General features: G+C 48.1%; 1 pseudogene; it reads left to right on the forward strand.

Annotated features, from left to right (window-relative positions):
• The first annotated feature begins 2,084 nt into the window (after positions 1-2,084).
• On the forward strand, positions 2,085-4,621 carry LOC147986291 (uncharacterized; annotated as a pseudogene).
• The last annotated feature ends 21,813 nt before the right edge of the window (positions 4,622-26,434 follow it).

Raw genomic sequence — 26,434 nt, forward strand, 5'->3', positions numbered from 1 at the left:
GCTGTCTTGCACTCCAGGATAGTGCTCCTCATTGTCCTTGATGTATGTCCAATCAACCCAACGCATATCACAGACAATGGGCTTTTTATCTAACAGCACAGTCTCATAGAAATCTTGTTGCTCCTTGGTATGAAATCTGTAATCCACGGCAGTCCTTCTCCTAGAAGCATATGGATCTGCTTCTCTCCATTTCCTAAGCCCTGAGTCTCTCCTGAGCTTCATGTCCTCAGCCACAGGATGAGCATCGTTGTGGTCTGGGATCTTGGGCTGGAGCTTCCGAAGGACACTCTCTTCTTCTTCTTCAATAGCTTCAGGCACTGGGGCCTTGTTCTTTTCTGCAGCAGGTATACTCCTTGTGTTTCTCTTTGGAGCTGTCTTAGGCTTAGATGCAGCCTTGGGTGCTTCCTTGGGCTTGGATGCAGCTGTTCCTGACCTTATGGCATCTCCCATAAGTTTGGCTGCCTTGGGTGCTGGTGCAGCAACCTCTTCTTCCTCCTCCTCTTCTACCATGATGGAGGCTCTCCCAAGCACTTTGGCTACAGTCTTCTTCACCCTCTCTTTCCTTTTCTTGCCCTCAGCAGCAATGGGCTCAATGGAAGCAGGTGCAGGCTTCTCAGTTGAGGCTCTAGCCTTTGACATTGGCTGCCCGCCTGTTGGCCAATTGACTTTCAGGCATGGCTTTGAGCCTTGAGCTGGCTCAACTCTCTTGGAGGTGGCCTCTAACTCTGCCACATAGTCCTCATCTTCAGAATCAGACATTCTCTTCTTTCTTTGATGTGTGGCAGCCTTAGGCAGATTGCTGGGTGTGCTCCTGCTGCCATCATCAGAAGAACTTGAGGGGCTAGTGCCCTCACTCATCACAACTTGCTGCTCTGAGAGGTTCTGGCTGTCACTTTGATCAGACATGTTGCAAACTGACTGCTGACCCTGTGAATAGATTATAGAAGAGATAGAGTGGATGAGCATCACAAAAAGCAGACATTTTTGCAAAAGATTAATTCAAAAACTTAGTTTTAGTTTTCCACAGAAAGCATCTCGGATCTACCGATTTTCAAACTCGGTGACACCGAAGCAGTTTTGGCACCAGAACTGGTGAACTCGGTCAGACCGAGTCACAATTCGGTGGCACCGAGACTGCTAGGGTTTCACAGAATTCCAAAATCGGTCGCACCGATAAGTTATTCTCGGTCAGACCGAGTTTCACTTGTGCAATGGCAAAAGCCAGATCGGTGGGAACGAGTTTTTCAACTCGGTGGGTCCGAGATGGTTTCGGCGGAAACCTAACCCTAAAATTTTCGAATTAAGCCTAATCTACGAGCGTTTTGACTGGATAGAAGTTTCTCAAACGTGGCAAGAATCAATGTGATCACAATGTGCTAGGAATCAGATTGAGGAATAGCACAAAGATCAAGTCCATACCCTAGTTTGGCGTGGACTTGCTACGGCGACAACGGCGGGGCAGAAATCCGTTGACGCCGACGAAGACCAGCGACTGGAGGCTGCTGGCGGCGAGGAGACGATCCGGAGACCACGAAGGCAGAGCAGGCTATCACGTGGGCGAGGAGGTTTCGGAGAAATTTCCAAAATTCTGCCTGTCATATATAGCCCGACCCTGTCGGTGTGACCGAGTGGAACGACTCGGTGTCACCGAGATGCAAAACTGTGTGCAGTTATTGCAACTCGGTGTGACCGAAAAGTTCAAATCGGTTGCACCGAGATCGAAAACCTAGATCAACTTAATGAACTCGGTAGGACCGAAAGTGGAGTATCGGTCAGACCGAGATTCATAAAGAGGTTTTGGAAGTTTAAGTCTATGACGAATCGGGGACTCCGAGCGCTCCTCACACAGAGTGGTTCGAATCTGACTTGATCAAATTTTGTGATGCAGCATGAATAGAGTTTGAGACGAGAAAAGCATAGATAGCTAGAGGAGGTTCTCTAAGCCTCATCGCTCAAACGATGGCACCACTGGCACCGGAGAAAATAGTACTCCGGGTGACACCAAAAACAATGAAGACCCTATCGGGGCCGCATCCGAATAGGTGGAACAAGACAACGGGAAAGATAACCCTGATAAACAGGCCATGCCCAATGACCCAGATGATGATGGTCATCGTCTAGTCTCCGAGGATGATGAGAGCCTCGGCACTGAGGACATCATCGTGCCTAAGGCACCCCTCGAGCAGGAGCGCTTCAAGCGCCACCTAATAGCCACTTCAAGAAGCCTGAAGAAGAAGCAGCAGCAGCTCCAAGCTGATCAAGACCTACTCATTGATAGGTGGACTGATGTCCTGGCGGCCGAAGAATACGGCCTCAAGCGCCCAACCAAGAGTTACCCAAAGCGCAGACTACTACATCAGTTCGATGAGGAGGCACCAGATCCTATACCTCCCTCACGCAATGCGGACCGACCACCATGCGGTCGGGATAGTGCGGCGGACCGACCACCCCGAGGTCGGGATAAAGCGGCAAGTCAGGCCGAACAACAGCACGCCCAACCACCTCGCAAAAACTGGGACAGGACAGCTCGGGACCATATATACGACCTTCAGCAGGAGCTGGACAGTAGAGTAGAACACACCAGATCAATCTACGGATCGTGAGGACACTTCCCGACTCGGGATGACGGCTACCTATTCGGACGTGACAAATCTAATCACACCCAGGCCGATAACCACAGACGGACTCCATTGGAGGTGCGCCGTGATGCGGCCCGATATAGAGGCGCCGCACACCCTCTCTGCTTCACAGATGAGGTGCTGGATCACGGATTCCCCGAGGGGTTCAAGCCCGTCAATATTGAATCATACGACGGAACAACCGACCCCGCAGTATGGATTGAGGACTTTATTCTCCATATCCACATGGCCTGTGGAGACGACCTCCATGCCATCAAATACCTCCCACTGAAACTCAAAGGGCGAGCTAGACACTGGTTGAATAGCCTACCCGAGAATTCCATCGGCAGCTGGGAGGACTTGGAAGAGGCCTTCCTTGACAACTTCCAAGGTACATATGTTCGGCCATCTGATGCCGATGAGTTAAGCCACATAGTTCAACAACCTGGAGAATCAGCCAGAAAATTCTGGACTAGGTTCCTAACCAAAAAGAACCAGATCGTTGACTGTCCGGATTTCGAAGCCCTAGCGTCCTTCAAACACAGCATCCGTGATGAATGGCTAGCACGCCACCTCGGCCAAGAAAAGCCGAAGTCCATGGCAACCCTTACGGCACTCATGACCCGCTTTTGCGCGGGTGAGGACAGCTGGCTGGCTCGTAGCAAAAACACAGCCAGCGAGACAGGCCCCTCTGAGGCCAGGAACAGCTCCGGCAAGCTCCGGCGCAATAGACACAAACGCCGAAGCAATGGCGACAACACCGATGACACCACCGTTAATGCCGGATTAAGCGGCTCCAAGTCCGGCCAGCGAAAGAAGCCCTACAAAAGGAGCAGCGAGGGACCATCCAGCCTGGATTGCATACTCGATCATCCGTGCCAGATACATGGTACCCCAGATAAACAAGCCAATCACACCAACAGAGACTATTGGGTTTTCAAACAGGCTAGCAAGTTAAAATGCTGAAAAAAAAGAAAAGGGATCACAAAGTGAGGACGAGGACGAAGAACCCCGGCAGCCGAACACTGGAGGGCAGAAGAAATTTCCCCCTCAAGTCAAAATGACGAACATGATATATGCTACACACATCCCCAAAAGGGAGCGCAAGCGAGCGCTTAGGGACGTCTACGCGGTAGAGCCAGTCACCCCAAAATTCAATCCATGGTCATCATTCCTGATCACATTCGATCGTCGAGATCACCCAACTAGTATCCGGCATGGCGGTTCAGCCGCACTGGTCCTCAACCCAATCATCAACGGATTTCACCTAACACGAGTCCTAATGGACAGTGGTAGCAGCCTCAAGCTGCTCTATCAGGATATAGTGCGGAAGATGGGCATTAATCCCTCAGAAATCAAACCCACAAAGACTACCTTTAAAGGAGTCATACCAGGCATTGAGGCCCGCTGCACGGGCTCAATCACGCTGGAGGTGGTCTTCGGTTCTCCAGACAGCTTCCGAAGCGAGGAGTTAATCTTCGATGTCGTCCCCTTCCGCAGCGGCTACCATGCACTACTCGTATGAACCGCGTTTGCTAGATTCAACGCGGTGCCACACTATGCTTATCTCAAGCTGAAGATGACCGGTCCGCGCGGCGTCATAACAGTAAACAGAAACACAGAACACTCCCTCCGGACAGAGGAGCGCACCGCCAGCCTAGCAGCAGAGGTACAAAGCGGCCTTCTCAAGCAACATCATAGTCTGGCTGCCGAGCCCCTGGACATCATTAAGAGGGTCCGGACTACACTGCAACAGGACAGCACGGCTCATCAAGAGCTCGATTAGCAATTCGGCATTCGTCCCAATCCCAATGAGGTAGTGGAATTCATACCATGTGTCCATAACTACGCACTCAAAATTCCATGGGCATCGACGGAGGCACAAGCTATCCCGGGATCCATAGTTCGGCTAGACCAATCTCGGACACACATATAACTTTACTATCTCCTTTTCCCTTGTTTCAGGTTTCTCCTATGGGGGCCTCCTTCGACGGCCTGATTAACGATCCCGTCAAAGGACAAACACATCGGATTGACACGAAGCACAAGCGTACATGGGAAGCCGTAGAGGCTAACCGTTTTCAGGACCCACGCGCAGCCCGCCTTCGGGTATGGCATGTCAAATAGCTGGCTGCTTATTGCATTATTTTGTACCAATGTGCTTGGTCGCATTAACCCAACTATAATGGAAACAGTTCATGATCCAAGTTCAAGGGCTCCAGATCCTATCTCTGTTCTCCCTCTGTTTTCCTTTATATTACTTATTTCCTAGCAACCGTACACTCTGGTATATTTCATACTTGCCAGGGACTCCCCATCGCCCCATGATATGGCAACAAAGTCCGAACAATCCTTAAAGATAAGTTCGGCACCCCAAATTTAGCATTATATGCATTGGCTCCGAATCATGTCTTTGGACAATAGTTTGGTTGCCCGGCTCCTGTGCTTGCTACCCTATGTTCCGCTAAATCGACCAGGGTAGTAAAGGGAGAACTATTGCGATTGTGCCCTGGCCTTGACCAGATTAGCGCCTTAGTAGAGAAAGCCGAAAACTGACTCTCATGATACGGCGAGAGCCGGTCAGCTGTACAAGGGTTACAAATCGTTGGAGATTTTTTCCGCATTATGCAAAAGATCGGCACTTCCCGATCACATGCTGACAGCACCCAGGCTTGAACTCCCGATCACATGCTGACAGCACCCAAGCTTGAACCAGGGGCTGCGCCCCTGCTTTATTATAAAACTCCTATGGCTAAGTGAGGGCGTTTAAGCCACATAGTCTGATTGCCTTGTTCGTTGCGCTCAACAACTCCTTCAAGGACCATATAATTGGATCAAGATTGTTTAGATTCCATTCCGAACACCTCCGTACTACCTACGTGAGGGCAGAGGCCGACGACTGGCCAACCCTCAGATTACATACAACACGGCCGCACAGGAGGAAACAATTAAAGCATAACAAAATTACATCACAAAACAGGCTCTGTTTTTTTATAATACAAGGCAAAGCCAACATGAATACATTTATTCAAATACAATGTCCTACGAACATTGTGATGCCGCAAGGCGAGACCCCTCCAGGACATCCGCAAAATACTGTTCGGGTGTGCGGTGCTCTTTGCCCTCCGGTGGCCCTCTGGTCACCTCGACGGCATCCATCTTCTCCCACCACATCTTGCAATGGGCGAAGGCCATGCGTGCACCTTCAATGCAGGCCGAGCGCTTGACGACGTCCAGGCGAGGACAGGCGTTCACCATCCGCCTCACGAGTCTGAAGTAGCTGCTTGGCATAGCTTCGGCTGGCCATAGCCGGATTATGAAATCCTTCATGGCTAGTTTGGCCACCCTATGCAGCTCCACCAGTTGTTTCAGCTAGTCGGTGAAGGGCACGGGATGCTCTAGCGCCGCATACTGTGACCAGAATAGCTTCTCCATAGAACCCCCTCCTTCGGCTTGATAGAACTCCGGGGCGTCTGATACACTGCATGGTAAATCCGCACAAGCCGCTGGGGAACTCCGAACCCGGGTTAGTAAAAGGTACTGCTTCTCTGCATACTTGCTTTGCGTCTTAAATGCCTTACCCCCCGTGATCTTCTTGGCCTCCTGGATCTCCTGGAGTGCAGCCTGGGCCTCATTCCGTGCAGTCTCCGCGCTCTGACGAGCCTTGGCGAGTTCGGTCCCTTGAACCGACGCATCATGCTCCAAGGCTTCACATTTCTTGACCGCATCCTGGAGCTCCTGCTGGACTTCTTTGACCCGGGCCTTGAGCTTCTTACGGGTGGCTTGTTGCTGGACAGCCTTCTCCTCGGCCATGCCCAGGGCCTTCCTTAGGGCCTCGACCTTGATCGCGGCTCGTGCACATATCACGACACGGTTGTCAATATGCAGCGCCTATCCGTTCCAAACACACAGCAAGTGGTCACTCACCTTGATTCTCCTAGAGCCGAACCTTAACCTCGCCGAGCTCGTTCTCGGTCCGCTCCAGCCTCTGCCTCAGTTCAGAGACTTCGGCAGCATGCGAGGTTGCGGCCAACAGCGGCGCCTGCTTATTCATACATATTACGTTAGTTTCCCATAACAAAAGATTGATCCTCTGTCTGGTTCTTCGTGCCGAACACCAGACAATGTCTCAGGGGCTACTGTCTACACGGGGTTTTTTCTCTTTCTTACCTCGAAACCTATCAATAAGCTGTTGCAGGCTTCATTCAGTCCACTCTTGGCAAACTGAATCTTGTCGATCACCGCACCCATAAGGACACGGTGCTCGTCCATGACGAAGGCGCCTCCATCGGGTTATCCGGCGCCCCTGGATGGACAGGGGCCACCGGTGGAAGCGGCGCACCCCCTCTCCTTCAAAGGGGGCTACTCGCCCGACTCCGGAGCCATATGGGCCTCCGGAATCGTATTCGGCTGAGGGCCGAACTGGATGTGGCATCGTCCCCGCCAGTCTCCATGGGGATCGGCTCCTCCATGTGTCCGATAGTGGAGGTCTCGCCTTGTGCACTACAAAAAATACACTTCCGTGATGATACGTGTTTGTCACAGTAGGTCGCATTTTCTGTCATGCATGTACATCCATGACGATTTTATGACAGAATCAAGATAGTCATAACTGTGCTGTCGTAGAAGTGTTCCATGACATTACCAAAATTATCATCACGGAAGTGTCCACTTCCATGACGATAAATCGCGCGTCACAGAAGTGCTTTCATCAAGGGTAACCGACACATGGCATCCACCGTAACGGAACGCCGTTAAGCTATCGGGTCGGGTTTTGGATCCGATAACCCGTTAACAGCCCCGACCAATGGGGATTTTCCACGTGTAAAATCATCATTGGCTGGAGGAAACACGTGTCGGCTCATCGTTGGGACAAATGTCATCCACTCATTGGACAGATGGCGCCTATGATACGTCGACACATGGCACGGCCCAACAGAGGCCCATTCTTGTGAAAATTCTGGACCATTTGACTTTGTCAAAAGGTGGCGGGCCAGCCCATGTAAAGCCTATTAACGGCCTATTCGCATATAGCCCATTTACAGCCTGCTAACCCAAGGCCCGTTACGCCCTATCCGAATTAGGCCCAGTAGCGTCATCTGGGCCACCCAATATGATTCTAGCCCGTTTTCACTTCTGGCCGATGTATGGCCCATGACGTCTTTCAGCCCATATGAGGCCCTATGTAACTCTTGGCCTATTAACGGTCCGTGGTGAAACTGGCCCGTAATGAACAATGTATCACTTTACACCCATTAACGGCCCGTGGTGAAACTGGCCCGGAATGAATAGTGTATCACTTTATACCCATTAATGGCCCGCTATTCTGTTGGGCCGTTTCCAGCCCATGTTATCTTTCGGCCTTCTTAGAGCCCATTTATTCTTGGGCTCATTTCCAGCATTCGTTTACTTACGGCCCGTTACTGTCATTTTCTGCTTGTGGGCCAAATTCAGCCCGTGGTTACAGTCGGCCCGTTTGTGGTCTGTTAATATGTTGGGCTTTTTCATAGCGTCATCAAATACAGCCTATTAACGATGGCCCGTTATCACTACAAAAAAATACACTTCCGTGATGATACGTGTTTGTCACAGTAGGTCGTGTTTTTTGTCATGCATGTACATCCATGACAAATTTATGACAGAATCAAGATAGTCATACCTGTGCTGTCGTAGAAGTGTTCCATGACATTACCAAAATTATCATCACGGAAGTGTCCACTTCCATGATGATAAATCGCGCGTCACAGAAGTGCTTTTGTCAAGGGTGACCGACACGTGGCATCCACCGTAATGGAACGCCGTTAAGCTATCGGGTCGGATTTTGGATCGGATAAATCGTTAACAGCCCCGACCAATGGGGATCTTCCACGTGTAAAATCATCATTGGCTGGAGGACACACATGCCAGGTCCGCATTGGCACAGGTGTCACTATCCAATGGGCGAGACACGCCTATGATATGTTGACACGTGGACCAACTCATCAAGTTTAAATGGGCCGGCCCAACTGAAGGCTCACAAGATTTTGCGGACCCTAATGGGCCGGCCCAGCTAAAGGCCCACGAGATTTTGCGAACCATAATGGTCTGGCCTAGCTAAAGGCCCACAAGATTTTGTGGGCCATAATGGGTCGGCCCAGGTAAAGGCCCACAAGATTTTTGTGTGCCATAATGGGCCGGCCCAGGTAAAGGCCCACAAGATTCTTGCGGATCCTAATGGGCCGGCCCAGCTAAAGGCCCACGAGATTCCGCCGATATTAATGGGCCGGCCCAGCTGTAGGCCCACAAGATTTTGAGGACCCTAGTAGGACGGCCCATTAACTGGCTGCCATGTTTTGGGCCAAATGCTGACCCATATTTAATCCGGTCCATTAATGGCCTGCCACGCTCCGGGCCTAATAGAGATCTGGCCCGTTAAAAGCCTACCATGTTCTGGGCCAAATTACGGCCCAAATCAGGTCCGACCCTTTAAGAGGCTTTGGGCTCAATTATGGCCCATATCAGATTCGTCCTGTCAACTGGACACTATGCTTTTGGGCCCACTTGCTAAAGGCCCACTTAGTAATATGGCCTGATATTAGTTTGGCCTGTTAAGGGCCCGTTTAACATTTCGGCCCTATATTAATTTTCGCCTGTTAAAAGCCTGTCATATAGTTGGGCCTAACTACGGCCCGGTTTGCATCCGGCCTGCTCGCAGCCGATATCTGATTGGGCCAAACAAGGACCGAGACAATTTTGGCATGTTAAAAGCCCATGATTTGATTCGCACAATCATGGGCAGGGGTTCATTTTGGGCTGCTACCGGCCCGTGAGCTGTTCGACACGTTTCAGGCCCAACCTACATCGTGATTGCATGACAGCCCGATTATGTACCATAATTTTATGGTTTGGCCGGTTTACTGCAAAGACAGGATATATATATAGTAAAATAACTGCAACATCGGGGATAAGAAAAAACCTAGACTATACAATAAAGAAATTACGGCATATTACATCCACTGGGCATCAAAGATCTCCACCAGTGCAAATAAACACGCCGACAAAATAATATACAAACCCATAGCACTTCAATAGAGTTCAAGAAAGGTTAGCCCTACTGGGGAGCTGCAGCGCAAGCAGCTGAGCAAGATGATGAGACTGCGCTTGTTCAACACTTATATCTTCCTCACTCTGAAAGATAAACAAGCAGACAGATGACAGTTTTTTTACATAAAAGTATCAGTGCTGACAATTCATCACATTTCTTACTGACGAATAAAGTGACACAGTTTAAAATTGCATTAACACAATATGGTATTATTCAGGTCAAGACATGGCAGGAAATGACATTGTGAAGGAGTTGGCAGCTTCACGACACCACTGGATTACAAATCAAGAACTCATAAGTATCAATGGTTAGTGTGCTGTCAATTTATACCTTTTCTGATGGCAAATAAAGAGACGGCTTAAATAATAGTAGAATGATATGACATTGTTCATAGTTAAGACATTGCAGAATATGACATTGTGCTGTAGTGGGTAGGTTCACCACACCACTGGATTACGGATGAAGAACAGAAGCATACATGCAGTGCACAAGAAGATCACTTGCTCTGTATAGTTTAGTTTACATGGTATGAAGAAGGAACTTGGTTGTACAAATGAAAACTTAAATTGAGAAAGGACAAACTTTTGTTTATGAACTACGTAATAAACTTTAAACAAGCAATTTGATGCAAACACCAAAAATAAACAGCTGTTGCAGTCATGCCTAACCAAATATATACAACAAAGTTTAAAGGCTTGAGATGGACAAACTTAAATTATTGGTGAAGACAGGCTCTATAAAGGCCTTGTCCGTGCTGATGGGGGTGGGGAAATTCAAGAAGTTTACCACATAATCTTCTTCAAAGCATTGCCTTTATTCTACATTTTGTGAAGAGTAAATATAGATGTGATAATATACGAAAAAATGGAGAATATTTAAGATAAGATGAAGAGTGATGCTACATAACCAAGTAGCTATAAATGTAAGTGCAGTGATACATGCAAAAGGTACAGCCAAGAGCAATGCACAGCTAAACTTCTTCAGTACCAACCTTATGGTAAGAGTAAATATAGGTCTGATGAGTAGAAAATGGACGGCAAAGGAAAATAAGATGCAGAGTGATGGTACATGAACAACTACCTGTCATTATAAGTACACCGATAAAGGACAGCATGTACTTACAAGAACAATGCAGATCTAAAAAACATTGCCATTGGATATATTCTACACTAATGTAACCATTCATACAGATCAGATAATTTGGAGCGAACAATTGATAAGCAAGCTATCATGCATACTGCTGTCACATAATGAACTAGGTATGTATGCAAGTACAGTGATACAGGACAACAGGTACTAACAAGAGCAAAGCAGCGGGTAACATATTTGCGATATCCTGTCGTTCTTGTCAAACCGGAATTCTTCTTCGAGCAGATTTCATGCAAAAAAGATCCGTAAGGCACATGCGGAAAAGTAGAAGTTCAAATTGTCATGTGATTTCATACACAGTACCTCATCCTGGGAACGAGACCAGTGCATAACAAGGTTTTCCCATTCAATGTCTTCTAAATTTAGCATAGGAGACTTCACCAAAAATTCGTTTATAGACTTGCCATCAAAGTGTGATTTCCTCAGGTAACACCGATACTGCTGCAATGCTTCCTTGAAAAGCAGAAGCAAGCTTTGCTCATCATGACTATCCAGATTGACCCTCGCCTAGTTACAACAATGTAATGTAAATCATTGATGTGTTCAATCACCAGAAAACAGGAAAATAATAACCATGAATAAAAGCACTTACACGTAAGTTGGACAGGAAGATGTGAAAATGGTGTTTGTCTTCACAATAATCTTCCCATGATGGGAATATATGCACGTAGTCCCTAACAACATTGAAAGCGTTGTCTTTTAAACTGGGAATAAATGGAATGGGGTTCCAATCTGTAGGAATTGGCCGTCTCTGCAGTTGGGATAGGTCTTCGGCCGGTGGATTTGTTGTACTTTTTGCTGGAGTGGGATTTTTTTGTGGTACAGCTGGTGCTATGGCAAATGAAACCGGTATACCTTTTGCTGGAGTGCAGGTCCTGTGTGGTGGGGCTAGTGGTGTGGACAGTGAAGTATGGGTACAGTCTGCTGGAGTCAGTCCTACGTTTTGTGTCACTGGTTGTACAGCCAATATAAGTGGGGTGCTATCTGATTTCTCCGGCACCACCATGTTTTTCAAGGACTTTGCTGGTGCTCCTTCAGGTTCGGCAATCACCCTCTTCCTTTTTGATGTCTGATGCACAAGAACAGCATTTGAGTGGAAAAACATGGTATGATGACAGATGGAATATGTATTGATAATGGATGGGCGGCATGGCATCTCGACATATATGATGAGTAAACTAAGAAGATGGTGGTGCAACATAGAAGAAATGCAAGACAACATATGCAAGATACCCGCAATCAATAAAACATTGCCAAATTAGAACAGGCACCTTGATGGGTGAACAGGACAGGCCATCTGCCTTTGACTCCTCGAGGTTAGAATAGTCATTAGGATCATATTCTGAACAAGAATCAACAGGTGGGGAGCGTATGAGTTTCATTGCATCCAGAATGGCACTCAATGTCTTGGTGCCAATTTTGTAAGTCCTTGCAGTGTTTAGCTTCAGGAGTGGACTGCTGCTAGTGCGAAACAAAGCAGCTACATAGATCATAGTGTAGATATAACGAGAAAACCTTAAGCATCAGAGTAAAATCAGCAAAGTGGAACTTGCTGGAATATATGTGCTAGTATTGCCGGTACGGCTAGAAAGGCTTCGGATACCATCTCTCTTCAAGTGAAGGTGCGGTACTGTTAATATCGGTGTAACTCTCAAAGGAGACACAGCTCCCCGCATTTCCTTGCTATTCTTATAGGATTCAAGTGGGCAGGCCACTACAAATCCTATTCCTATGTTTACAAGATCCTATGAATCAAAGAGGCTCAAAGTGTCCATCACAACCGACCGTATAGACCTCTACACTGCAAATGTCCCTGCTCATCTTCAGTACAAGGAACATACTGTACTACTATCATACTCCCTCCGTTCCAAAATATAAGTCTTGGTAGAGATTTCCACTAGGTATCACATACAGATGTATCCAGATACATTTTATAGTGTGGATTCACTCATTTTTCTCCATATGTAGTCCATGGTGGAATCTATACAAAGACTTGTATTTAGGAACGGAGAGAGTACATATTAAAGAAGAACGGAAGAGGAACATGCTAAAGAAGAGCAAGCAGATTTTGGATAATGAAATGTTGGTTGCGCAGTGCCCACACATGATGAACCAGAGCGCATTAAGAATGCAACTCCCAGCTGTCTCTCGACCATTTCAGGTGGTTGGATGCAGATCCTACTTCTCCTAACCCTTCTTCTTCCTCGTCTCTGATTCTTCCCATACAGAACACCGCATGGGCCGCCGGCCGGACCACCGGCCCCCACCGCCTGTGTTCCTCCGCCACCCCCACCCCACCCCACCCTGCCCCAACCCCCACCCGCGTTGAGTTTTCTTCGTTTCGTGAGGCCCCACAACCACCTGAGCCCCTTCGATCGCATCGGCGAACTCCGGCGAGCTCTGAAAAAATCGACTGACCCAATTTTGAAATTTAGTCTACTGTGATTTAACTAGTATGGAATATAAAGGGGGAAACCATAAGCATTGGGAGTATAGTGTTGAGCGTGCCAGGGCGGATCTGAAGGTGCAAACCGGAAAAAGGAAACTTCACAACCAAGACAAGAAATCAGAGTAAAGCAGTGGCGATCTATTTCCTTGCTGCGATAAATAAGTTTAGCAGATACGAAAGAGTACCGCCTCTGGTGCGGTGCCGTGTACGCATCTGCTAAGAATTAGATGGTGATGCGGTAGCGATGGCTGTCAACGGCGTGGAAGCAGATCTAGGAGGGTAGACGGTGGCGGCGGGGCGCGGTGGACGAGACGGTCGTAGGAGCGGCGCCGGCAAGATGGACGACGGCGGGGATGAAGCGAGAGGATGGGATGTAAGGATCCCGTTCCGAAGCCGTGGATGAGAGAGTTCGATCCGTTGTAATGGACGGCGGCGTCGGGGTATCAGCTCCGGCATGGTGGAGGAGGACGGAGGTGGATGGGGTGGCGGACGGCGGCGAGCGGAGGAGGGTGGGGTGGAGAGGGTGTTTTGGCGCCCACGGAGTACGAATGGGGAAAAGGGAGGTAGAGAGGAAGGGGGGAACCATGTATTTAGGGCGCGCTTGTCTCAAATGCGAGGAAATTTACAAACTTAGCCCGTGTTTCAAATTTCTACTACATCACAACAACATTAGTCGGTTGGAGATAGGACGGTAATCTCTCATACACCGAATATTTGCCAACGAGAGTTTGTTTTTGGTGCGCACCGTGTATGAATATGAATCAGGGAGGGAGTCGATTTCGGCCGAGGACACACTGTGTTTTGGCGCCCACCGTGTATGAATCCAGGTGAGAGGCGGTTACGTCACGTTTGGGTGAAATTACAAATCTACCCCTATCGAAACCTATAGAAATCCAGCAGATAGGCTTTGCGTGGCAGGGATAGGCAGTAGTGATTTCCATCTCACAGATTTTGGTTTCGGGCGGTTACTGCGACTTTCCCCGCTTCGTTCAAATTTTGCAGAGTGCACGTTTACCGTGTCAACTCAATTCGAATCACGTTTGTATTCTATTTTTTTCAGGCGAGATCCATTTTCAATTGGAATTACATTCTATATACATCATTTTTTATATATACTTTCAAAAGCACAACACCATTTATACATAAATATGGTTTACAAATGGCATGATCTCAGATTCATAAGGTTGTATCCATCAATTTGGATTTTCAAATATTTGAAACTACTTTATGTTGAAATCCAATGTATGCTTTCCTCGCTAACTGTCTCCAATTAATGTGTGTTTCATGCGGGTTTTTTTTACTTCTCAAACATGTATAATATGTTTCACACACGCAACATATAGTGTAATCCCGTTTAGACATTAATTGCATATAAACCATGCATTGTTTGTAATTGAAGAATCTATGGGTCACCAATATTGATAAACTATATAACATTACACGTGTGCCCAAATTCAAATGAATATGCATGTTTGATACACCAATTTGCGTTATGATATTATCGATGTCGTGATCTCCAGTTTAAATATTTGAATCCACTTTAATCCAGATATTCGTCTCATATAGCTATCACTCATGCTTATACAGGACTATCTCTCTGGACCTATACGCGTTCATCATATCTCAGGTATCTCTCCTGCTACCTGTATGTCGACAATGATCTTTTATCTTCATAACACGCTGACAGTACTCTCTCCCCCGACCATCATCACTCTATCTCTCTCTAAGTATATCTATCTCCCTGCTATGTTTCTCTAACTATGATTCTCCATGTGGAATCTCTTTCTCTCACAAAAACACAAAACTTTGTCTCCCGGGGTCTCATTTCTCTCTACTATTCCCATGTGTGCCACTCGCACACCCCTCATACAGAGATGTCTTTCGCTCCTTAGATATGAGAACCTAAGACTCTTCCTCTTCAATATCTCTTTCTCACACACAAACACAAACTCTGTCTCCCAGGGTCTCATATTTCTCCATTGTTCTCTTGTATGTCGCTCACACACACCCTCTCTCCCTCGAGATATCTTGCGTTCCCTCGTATGTCTCTCTAGCTATCACTCTCGTTGTGAAATATCTTTCTCTCTCGCAGACACAAAACTCCGTCTCTCTGGATCTCATTTCTCTCTGATATCTGTTTGTATGTGACTCACATGCACCCTCTCTCTATCTCTCTCACACCCACACACATAACCCAGCCTTCTGATCCACTCGACTCCTATCTCTAACGCACACTAGCTAGCATCTTTATCTTTCTATTTATCTGTTTATCCATCAACCTTCTTTCTCGCCCTCACTCTTGATTCCTATCACGCACACTACATATGTTTCTCTCTACATGCAGTCAAGTGCCCTCTCACACACATATATAACTTCACCCTTTGAACCACCCGGCGGTCATCTCCAACACCCAAACTAGCGGATGTCCCTCTAGCTTGCATATCCATCTCTGTATCTATCTGTAGTTTCTCCGTCAACATTTCTTTCTCGCACGGAGTCTTGCTTCCTATCACCCACACTATATATGTCTCTCCATACATATGCATTTATAGGTTGGTCTCTTATGCACAATCGTTGCGCCTCACTCCCTCTGCTCGCCATAGATGCATGCTCCAGCCCACGCCACTATCTCTTAAAGACAAAAACACATGCTCAATTGTCGGGCCTTCTTCCCTGCATTCTCACATGCATGCATATTGTCATACCAATCCGTCTCTCCCATGTCGTTGATCTTATGACTTATGTCTTCTTTCTTTTATCTGGATCATGCGCGCGCGCACACACACACATCCCACGTATACATGTATACCTCTCACACATGCACGTTCAAGGTCTATATGTCTCCATACGTAGTTAATTACCCTCAATCCTAACGCCACATCGAATCGTTCTCCTCTTTTGTGCACATAACTTCCACCTGGATGGGTAAAACACACACTCACACTTAACAATCTCCTTCTAGCTACACCTCCCGCCTCTCACTCTTCCCCTATATCCCCGAAACCAATAAGACCATCCCTTTGTTTAATTCCCGCCTACATGCACCACCGATATATAGTAGTCTTCCTCGGTGTCTCTCGAACAAACACGTTCTCTCGATGTCGACTCCTCTCACGTGCACACACCTTCTCTTCCCTCTCTACAAGCATTTTCTCTCTCGCACCCCATCGTTGGTGGCCTCTGCCATACACATCACCTCTCTATGATGAAGCCATGCACACTTAAATTACATCTTCCATAGAGGACCCCGCGACACACACACACACACACTCACTCACGCACCCCCCCACACACACACTAAGACTACATCTCTCTCTCACACACACACACACGCATGCACCCCCTCCCCACACACACACTAAGACTCCATCTCTCTCACACACACACAAACTAATACTCCATCTCTCTCTCTCACAGACACACACACACACTAAGACTCCATCTCCCACACTCACACATGATCTAGGTGAAGCATTTGTTCCTACCACCCTTCATCCAACCTTACCCGTATGATAAACAATCACCTTTATTTACTTGCATAACATGGACAAATTCCACTTTACTTTAGTAGTCAGCAAATTTATCATTTGTACCCTTATAAAAAAACGAGTTGGGGGTGATGGTGTGCCTGCCATCTTGTAATACAGACCGTATGATCTATATCTGAGGATAGAAAGCAAACTATGATAATTTTACAAAAGATACCCGCACCTCTCTCCACATCATTATCTCCCGCAACCTCATTGCTCAGCAATTAAAAAAGGAATAAGTCTCTGGAACAATCTAGCATGCATGGTGGCCGCTGCCGCCTGCCGGCGCCGTCCATCCCCATGCCTCTGCCCATTCCGACCACCAGTCACCACCACGCTCCACTCCTCCTCGCCTTATCTCTCATATTTCATTTTTTCGATGACATTCTCGAGATACCAGTTTTCCGATAAAATTCTCGAGATATCATTAGTTTTTACACATGGGATTACTCCTGCATGGGTCAATCACAACTGTGTTTTGTAAAAAAAATGCATATTGATGTTCCCTGCAATGCACGAGAATCTTGCTTGTAATTATATAACGCATATCACGAGCACGAAGTGACATTTTTTTGACACAACCATGTTAACATGGCCACGTAAATCACTAGCTAAAGTAAATACCATTATACTTATATCACGATGCAAAAGGTTGAGTACATGTCCGAAGAGTAGAGTCGCACACACGCACTCTGTCTCTCAGAATCTCTCTCTCACACACACAAGTCACGTGACGCCCACTTAAGCAGACACGTATGTTACAATTTGTGCACCCGCGGGTACACGTGATGCTGCACATTTATTGAAGCCGGAAGGCAAACCCAAACAGTAGCTGCATTCATTCCCCTCCCGCCGCCTCTTCTCTGGTCACTGTCGCCCGGTAGCCATGGGCCAGCCGAAGGTAACAACATACGCCATACTCCCGCCGGAGCGGCGCTTTAATATGGAAATTTTAGTGGTCATGCATGCATCTTTTTGTCCTAGCACTCCTATATAAGGGTTGACCGGTCGCTTCCCACAGACGTGCGCGGGCGGTGGAAGAGGAATGAGAAGGGAAGCAGGCTGTGGAGTAATGTTTTTTACCACCATTTCTTAGGAAACTGAGTGCAATAATTGAGTAGTTTTGCAAACTACCAGTACTACACCTGGAACGGTTCAAAACCTATACTCCCTTGCCAGCGCGCGTTAAACGGTCAGCGTCGCCCTGGACCGTCAGTGCCGCATTAATGCCCGGCCAGAGCGGAGGCGACCTCTCACTAGCGCCGGCTTTGAAGTGGCATGGCGGCCGAGAGAGCGCCGCTTCCCGGTGCACGCGACTGCTCCGCGTCGAGACTGGCCATAGGCCCTGTTTGGATCCAAGGATACTCTAACATAGTTAGAGTTAGAGTTATTTTCTAACGCACTCTAACCCAAATAAGCATCTCTCCATCGGGATAGTTGGGTTAGATGAAACTAACCCACTATAACCCTCCCTGTTTGGATTGGGTTATTTGAGCCTCCAACTAACCCATACTAGCTCTAACCCCATGATCCAAACAGGGCCCATGGGTTAGAGTTAGTTTGAGCTAGTTGGGGCTCAAATAGCCCTAAAGTATCCAAGCATGAGGGTTTAAATTGGAGCAAGTTGCACCGAACCCACCAAAAGAAACTATCCCAACCAAGAGGTGCTAACTGGAGATAGTTCTCATTGGGACCACTAAAAATCACTTTTCTCTCTCCATGAAGTGCATTTATTGTCAATCTAACCCTGTCACCCAAACACCTATTTGGCTACAGTTAGTTCAAGGTTAGTCATGAGTTAGTCTGACCTCTAGCTAAGTTAAAGTATCAAACAGGAGCAGTATAGGACATGCAAGTTGCTCAAAGCATACAGGCAAATTTGTACGTGAAAGGATTTTTTTATTTTTGAAAACGGAACGTGAAAGGAATTTTTTTTAGAATGCTCTTGGCATGTTGCTAACATGTGATAGTTAACCGACCTCAATAGACGGCAGAAACGCCAGCCCGCCGCACTTTGATAGAGACGAGGAGGGAGAAGCGATACGGGCTGCTGGATTACTAGAGATAGGTGGCGCACGGAAGCCAAGAAATATGGTGATAGCATGGGTTAGCCATGTACTAGTATGATGTAACTACACTGGGCTGCCGTGTTTCGTACTCTTCCAGTCCACTGTGGAGATGATTGGTTAATTTTATATTGCTGAATAATATTAAATATTATGGGTGCAGACGCTCCACCAGGAGGTTCCTTGCTCCTTCTCGGTCGTCCGGAATCTATGTTCTTCCACTCTATTTTTTTACGTGAGCTTTGTTCATCCTTTTGCCAACATGCGAGACATCTAGCATCAAGGTGCACGTGTTATGCAAGGATCATTCCATCTATATGAAGAACACATGGGACTGGAACTACGAGACGGACATCTACCCAGGAGTGGACGTACGAACCTGAGTAGTGTAGCGCGGTAAGTGAAGTAGAAAGGCACAAATGGTATGAACATGCGTGGCATACAGGGTGTGTTTGGTTGCGTTCTCGTCTCAGCATAGTTGTTCCCTCTTCATGCATGCTCAACTAAACACCCCTCTTCATGCATGCTCTCTTCATCCATGCTTCTAGTGTATTTGTGCTAAACTAGTGTGGACTCATGCACCCTCCATACACTCTACCAAACACCCAAAAGTAGGTCGAGAAGGGAACTCTTGGGCGGCATTTGTCTCTTACTACGTACTACCACTAAATGTTGTACGTGCAATGCACGGTGATGTTATGGAGTACGTGCCTAAGTACTCTACTACTACTATATTAGTTGGAGGCACATATTAACTTTTATATTTGTTTACGTGTATGCCCCGAGACCTTCCAACTAGACGTGTCTTTCTCTCCAGGTCCCACTTTGTATCGTTCATACCACTAAGTACTACTACGTGTGGTCTCCGACCCAGAAGTGGAAGAAGTGGAGACGCTCTACCATGTTGTTTTTTTACGCTGGGCTCTACCACGCTGTTCATGTCCCACTCCTTTCGCTGATGTGTGGGACATCCAGCATGTGCCGTGTTTGGCACCCTTCGTCGTAAGAGTTGAAACACCAGCATTCATCAGTAATAAAAAATACTAATTATAAATCGGCAGTGATACTATTTTTTGCGAACCAATCAGCAGTAATACTATACCACACGGTTTCCTTGCTCCTCGATATCGGAAAGAATACTTCCGTTCGCCAACATGTGGGACATTGACCATCCTGGTCCACTTGCCATGCACGCAGAACTCCAAGGGAGAGTCACCCAGGTTGTCGCGCCGCAGTAACAATGACTAATGAGCCGTCAAATCACAGGCCCACTTCCCACTTTGAAGTTGCTCGGACGAAGGAACCATCATGACTTCGTTGAATTCCGCTTCTTGAAGAAAACTACTGTACCAGCAGTACTGCTAGCTACAATAGTTACTCCAACAGAGGCCTCCTTTCGTTCATAGGATAGGAATATGAAAATCATAGGAAGTGAGATGACATGCATCTCAATTCCTATAGAGAAAGAGATGCCATTTGATGCTTAGGATAGGAATTTTTTCATTTAGTCTAGGCTACTGTTTTGGTAATTTGCTCTAAAAACTACAGTAGTAACTAGTAGTATTGGTATATGCTCGTACTCAGAAACAGACACACACACTAACTACTAGAAAAACTACTTCTCACATGCTGGCCAGACGCCGTCGTTCTCCTTCCCAGCTTTGTCGGTGACACCCCACCGTGCTTGGATCTCCGTCGACCTCTCCGCAGCAGCGCGTGCGTCCTTTTCTTTCTTGCGGTGGCGGGCCTCTCTTTTCTTGAGTGCTTTCTGACTTTTCCGCTCCCTCTGTGTGGCTTTGGCCGCCTCTTCCTCTACCGCCCATTCGGCCTTGGCATCTTCAAATTCCTCCCACATAGTTGTGAGGTCGCGAGCGGCGATGAACTCGGCACGGCGGGATGCCATCTCTTCCCTACCATTTTGTGTGCGGTCGTGGGCGGCGAGGAACTTGGCGCGGTGGGATGCCATCGCTGCCTTACCGGTTAGTGTGCGGCGCGGTGGCATGAATGACACTTGGTGAGAGCTCTGGGGTGAAGTGGTCGGACAATCGTATAGTGCATTGGTTTGTCAAGAGCTCAAGGACAGAAGACGAAGCAAATTTGGATTCCCCTTCAATCTTGGTCATTTATTACCGAGTAAAATGCATTGGTGATCATTGTATACGAGATATGGTGATTATACGGTCACTGGCTCAGCGTATAGCTCCGTATTTGTCTAGTTGACCATTCAAACAGTCTGCATGCGCCTCATCAGCTCGTGTTCTTTATCTATCTATGCGGGCCTACCTATCAATGGAGAAAGAAATACTGTAAAAACCAAAATTATGCGTATGTGGGGAATCAAACCACTGACTCGTCGCTGCAACGCACCCTCGTCAGCCAAATGAAAATGAAATACTTCGCGTCAAACACTCACGCTCATGCTATCAAAGCATGCTAATGCATGCACATCGCCCTCTAAATCAAAGTCCTGCTCATGGCGCAACGCAAACGGCGAGCCCATCACCTGCGCGCCCCGGCGGTGCCAGACATTACTGTTTAGACGTTTGATGGAGGCCTACGCGAACGCCGAGCATGTATTCACCTGGCTCAACACCAACGGTCATACTCGGACCGCGTTGCTCATGTATATGGGTACTATGGTAGTATGGTACGGAGTATGTACTATCATGAGCGACCGGTCTTAGTGCCACTGCACACCGAAACCCCTTCCATCGCTAGCGCGCACTTCCCGCCTGAAACGGTCACCGTCTATCCAGAATGTCAATGCCGCATTCACTGGACTTAACTTGAGGTGCAATTGGTGTGTCACTGATATGCGGGCCAGATGCCCGTTGGGCCCACATTTCAGTAACCCAAACGGATCCGTAGTTGAGTCACTGAAGCAGCGTCCGGATTCACGCCCGACGAACCTACTCCGGCGCCAGTTCTCCATCCGTCTGCTGCTGCTCATTGCCATTCGCCCGCTATATTAACTTGAGCCCCAGCTCCCAGCCATAGCCAAAGACCCACACTTATTCTCCTCCGGTCCCTTCCTTCTATCGGCACCACTTCAACCATGGCATCCCGGCGCTCTGAAGCTCTCTTGGACGTACTGTTGCAGGAGCAGACAAGGGACATCGGCGGCTCCGCTCCGGGCGCGCTCCAAAGCTCTCTTCGATGTACTGTCGCAGGAGCAAACGAAGGACATCGTCGCCACCCCCCGGCCGCCCTCTGCCGCCACGACCACGAAGTCGGCGCGTCTCCGCGGGCGCAGCCGGCAGCGAGGAAGAGTAGTACACGGTAGGTCGTCGCCGCTCTGGTCCCGGGAAGGCCACCGCTACTCCACTCAGTCGACGCCAAGCTTGGTGGGGTAAACATCGTCGGCCGATTAGCCGCTTGACGGCGATGTGGAGGCGAAAATCTTCATAACCTTGTGCTCCGGAGGAGGAGGTTATCGAGGCGGATGAGGAGGAGGCAAAGGCAATGGCCGGCTTTCTTGGGTTCATGGCCAGACATGGTGGTCGGGCGCCAGCGATCGTTTAGATTAGGTTTACAGTAGGTTTTAGTATGGTTTGTGTGAAATATGTAATGAATTTTGTCTATTTTGTAGGAAAACTTTTTGAAATGTAATGACTTTCATTCGGCTAATTTGAAATTTGCTTTGTCTGCATGAATTTCGTCCGGTTAGTTCATATAGTTGTCGAAAGGTTTGCGGGCAGCATTGGATGGCATCCATCAGTGTCTCGGACAGATGCCGGTGTAAATTTGTGGGCCAGTGCTGGAGATGGCCTAACTATCATGCTATAATCGCTAACAATCCTCCATTATTTGGCAGGGAACACTTATCCCTCGATCAAAATCAGATCCACTGTGTTTCGCACTCCTCCCGTGTAAGTGTGTAAACTCTTGCTTACATAAAAATGGAGCAAGTGGACGGCACTGTAGCACGTCATATCACTCGAACTAGCCCACCTAACGAGCGGGAAAGCACCGCCCTCATTATTTTGTTCTGGATTGCTATCGATCGATCGCGCGAAAATGTTACGCTTCGCAAGTTCTAAAGGAAAAGGCGGCACACTTACGAGTCGTATGCGTCGCAACCCCGACAGTCTGGCTCGCACGCCGCTCACCAGAGGGGACACGCGTTGTCTTGCAATTTCACTGACATGTGGGACCGTAATTGAATAAACCGTCGATAACCGAAATCTAATCGCTCGGCGGGCGTCGGCTGAGAAGAGAGAAACGGGGGAGGGAGAAGAGATCGCCCGCCCGCCGCGCACGGACTCCATGAAATATATGGTGATAATGTGAGGTGGGCCATGCTGGAGTCCAACGGCTTCCGAAGCCCGCTCTCACCGCCCTGGCCCTTCAAGATGCCAGCTGCCCGCCGCATGCATGCATAGCAAGTAGTACTCCTTATGTGGAGGAGAGAGAGGCATTGACAAAGTCAAGGAGTGGGCTCTGCAAGAGCCCGTTTCTACACGTGCTCCTAGGTATAAAAAAATAATTCTAAAAAAGGCATAAAAAACAAATGTGTCTTAAAAAATAAAGGTAAAAAACATTTGAGAGGAAATAGATAGAGAGAAAGTGAGAAAAAGCTGTAACCTGGGCATTACATGAGGAAGGAGGGAGTGGTGCACATGCCAAGTTCACTGGGCTGCCGTGTTTCACACTCCTCCATCGTAACAGTGGAGACAATAACGAGGGAATGGCCCCTCCCACCCCTCCCATGCCTCCTCCCACATGCGTCCTAGGTTCTCCGGCGATCTCCCTCTCCAACCAGTAAATCTTGGTCCTTCTCCACGGATCATCTCCGGTGTCCTCTGATCTCTCTCCCTATACCCATCTCCCATGGGTCATCATGGAGGATCAACTTTGGATCTGGATTTTTGTAAAGGAATGGCTTTTGCGGAGGACGTTTTCAGATCTTGTGGGAAATGCATTCATCCCGTGGATGACACGGGCCATTTTATTATGGTTGTGTCTTTTAGCAGGCACACTTTTCGTCTTGATGAGGATTCAGTGGCGGCGGCTTTGGAATCTGCAATTGGAGGATCTGCAATTGATTTTTCTGTTCAGCTCATTAAAGACAAGGTATTCTCATTTATTGTCTCATGCAAACGTGTTGGCCTTCTTGTTCTTCATTTGAGATCTTTTGCGTGCCCGCAATTCAAATGTTTCTTCCATCTTTGGGGCAATGGTGGCCCTAATTGGAAACGTGAGTTTCTCATTTGGAAGAAGGAATGTGATGCGGAGTGGATCTTAATCAGTCCCTCTAAGAGGCGTGCTTCTCTCGGTTTGATCGCAATGCACAAACCACCATCTAAGTCCGCTTTGCGTTCGGCTTCTGGATCTAAAAAGAAAATTTTGTTTGCAACGTTTCAACAATACAATGTTTGCAAGGGGTATAGTTATCCTGCCTCGCCTGGTATGGTTGATGATGTTATTCATGCTGGGTATACTGTTCTTCCTCGTGAACGACTAATTTTGCCTCCATCGCCGGTGACTGACCTCCGATGGACGGTGGCCGAGCCACCCATCACTTTCGGAACAGTTAACGTTCCTGAGATTTCTTCGGTAGGGTTTTCTGTGGCAGCGCAAAACACTCTCGATGTCAATCTGCATGTGCATGGGGATGAGCTGGTTGAACCAGCTCAGATTCTGGCCCAAGATGCTTCCCCGGCCCAATCAACAGACCCGGTGAGTCCCATGGCCCAGGTTGTTTCCCCGGCCCTATCAAACATGGATTTGTCTGATATATCGCCATCTGGTTTTGGCAACGCGGCGAATATTGATTTCCAACCAACAGATTTATCTGGAGTTTCTGCTGATTTAAATGAGTTTATTGATGACATGGTTTTTAATGTGTGGAAATGTCAGAATTGCTTATCCATGGATCATTTAACTAGAGCGTGCACTAGCAGGGTCCGTTGCCGTAGATGCTTTCGGTTGGGGCACAGGGCAAAGGGCTGTTCGGATTCTACTCCTTCACCAACTTACAAGTGGGTCCCGCGGATCAAATCGGGCGATTCCAGCCAGTCAGCAGGTTTTTCTATGCTGAACGACTCGATTCCCTCCATAGCTAGTCCCGCTAGGTCTCTGCCCAGTCCCGTCGAGCCTGCCACCCCATCTATTCCACCTCTACCTGCAGAGCCACCGTCCATAATGCCTCAACCTCCTTCCTCGCCGTCTGCATCACCTCCTCCACCTCACACATCGCAAACTGCATCGCCTCCATACTACGCCACTGATCGGCGTTTCTCCTCTTCGGCACCAGCAATGGCGACCTTTGCGTTGGACACCATGGAGTTTGTCCCACAAGGCTTCGACATGATCGACGGTGGTGAGCTGCGCCTTCCCCGTACCTTCTTCGCGCCTGCGGTGGCTCCAGATCGGCAGCATGAGGACTATGCCATCGCCATCGTCGAGCCAGCTCCTCTACCCGAAGAAATCGCCATCTTTCGTAACATGGTCAGTAATTTTGTTGTCAATGATCTGGGAAGAGCGGTTCTGGAGGCCCAACCTTGGATACAAGGAGTTGGACTTTTTCGTTTCCGTAGTGCCTTGGCTCGTCAAGCTCTTGTGGATCATCCACCTTTCAATCAGGGCAATGATAGATTTGTTAGGTTCATCCCGCATGATGAGGGAGTAAATTACAGAGCAACACAGGGTTTTCGCCATGGATGGGTTATGTTGCTCAGAGTTCCACTGGATTATAGCCGCACACAGCACCTTGCGGATGTAATTAGCACCTTTGGTAGATTTCATCATTGGCATCAAGATGACCCCATGCTTGTCCGCTCGCTCGCTTATGTGTCTTTCCCTGCACCGAGTCTGGTTCCACGCTTGGTGACTTATAGAGAATATGCAGACTTTGGCGGTGCTAGGTGTCGGATTTCGGGTTCCGGAAGACCCTTGAGGTTCGAACACTGGGGTGCGCGCGGAGATTTCACCTCCTACCTACCTGCACCCCCCTGCCTTGCTCGGATCTCAACTATGGAAAGAACAACACAAGAGACACAGGGTTTATACTGGTTTGGGCCACCGTTGTGGTGTAATACCCTACTCCAGTTTGTGGTGTGGTGGATTGCCTCTTGGGCTGATGATGATGAATACTACAAGGAAGAACAGCCTCGCGAGGGTCCGTTCTTGGCTAGGGCGATGAACTGCTAGGAGGAGCTCAGTCACCTTTCTCTCTCTCTCTCTCTCTCTCTCTCTCTTTCTCTCTCTGCCTTGTCTCACTCCTTGTTCATCCGTGTCCCCCTTGCTCTGTGGGTGGCTTGTCCTATTTATAGAGGCCCTGGTCCTCTTCCCAAATATCGAGCGGGAAGGGAGCCAACAATGGCGGGCTAATTTGAAGGGGGGCAGCTAGTACTAGCTATCCTGACAAAAGTAGTCTTCGCCTGCGCAAAGCTCTAGTGATGACGCCATCTTGGGATCCACGGTGACCTCCGTCTCGTAGTCCTCCTGGTCTTGGTCTCGTTGCACCGAAATGGCAACCTTTGCCTGATGCCTCGGTACTCCGCGGCTGCGCTTGCCCCCTTTGCACCAAAGAGGGA

Source organism: Triticum urartu, chromosome 2A, assembly GCF_056163025.1.
Source record: "Triticum urartu cultivar PI428250 chromosome 2A, HENAU_Tu73, whole genome shotgun sequence".
NCBI classification, from domain to species: domain Eukaryota; kingdom Viridiplantae; phylum Streptophyta; class Magnoliopsida; order Poales; family Poaceae; genus Triticum; species Triticum urartu.